Below are 483 nucleotides of genomic sequence, written 5' to 3'. Positions count from 1 at the left end.
TTTTTCCTCCGAAGTCTTCGAAAAGTCTTTTCGATTTTAAGATCAAAAGGAACAATTTTCCAATTTCGAGCTCTTCCTCTTGTTGATCAGCCATTGTTTTACTTGGAGTAGAAGTTTTTTTACTTTTCCTCTAAAGTCTTTGAAAAGTCTTTTTGATTTCTAGATCAAAAGGAACAATTTTGAAATTTCGGGCTTTTCACATTGAACGACCAAAAGTACCTAAAAAATTAAAGAAAAGAAAAGTCTGGATTAAAATTAAGAATGCTTGGTATTAATATTAACACAAAAGAACTAAAAATCAACTCCTCGACAATAGCGCCCAAAACATGTTCAATATTCTACCCATGCAAGTATACGTATCGCAAAGATAATATTATGGTGAGTAGAGTGTCAATCCCATAGGGAATTGATTTAATTTCTATTGTTAACTACTAAAATTAAGACCACCTAACCGTATCCAAACAATTAAAATTAAAATTAAAA

The sequence above is a fragment of the Theobroma umbraticum genome, unplaced genomic scaffold (genome assembly GCF_002168275.2).
Source record: "Theobroma umbraticum cultivar Fairchild unplaced genomic scaffold, ASM216827v3 scaffold_25.0, whole genome shotgun sequence".
Taxonomy (NCBI): domain Eukaryota; kingdom Viridiplantae; phylum Streptophyta; class Magnoliopsida; order Malvales; family Malvaceae; genus Theobroma; species Theobroma umbraticum.
The sequence above is the reverse complement of the archived record's forward strand: the minus strand, read 5'-3'. Positions refer to the sequence as shown.